Genomic DNA, 438 nt, shown 5'->3' with positions numbered 1-438 from the left:
CCCATCATCTCATAGTAACAAAACAGCATAGCAAAATTAGAAACACAGACCTTTCCACCAGGACTCAACATCCAGGTAAGAAAACAACTTTGGATCCTGCTCGAATCCAACAAATGCTTTTGCTTTGACCTTAAATTGTGTGATTTACAGTAATAATAAATATTTTAAAGACCATTCCTATTTAAATGACTAAGAGTTGAAAGTTTTCACTAGTATAGTTACTTGAATGATTAAAAGTAACTGCAACCCTGCTTGTACTAACGAAGGCTACACAAAGGCTCAGCCTGCTTAATAGGTACATTTTTTCCTTTATGATTTTTCTTCGTTGTTCTAATATCCCCTTTGGGTCACATCTGCACAGGTAAATTTACGATGTTGAGGATTATCCTGCTCTATCAGCTCCGGGCTAAGAGCCCAGCAGGTAAATACAGACACATG

Source organism: Lagopus leucura, unplaced genomic scaffold (genome assembly GCF_019238085.1).
Source record: "Lagopus leucura isolate 7727_CA_CO unplaced genomic scaffold, USGS_WTPT01 Super-Scaffold_100009, whole genome shotgun sequence".
NCBI lineage: Eukaryota > Metazoa > Chordata > Aves > Galliformes > Phasianidae > Lagopus > Lagopus leucura.
Note: the sequence above shows the minus strand (reverse complement) of the source record.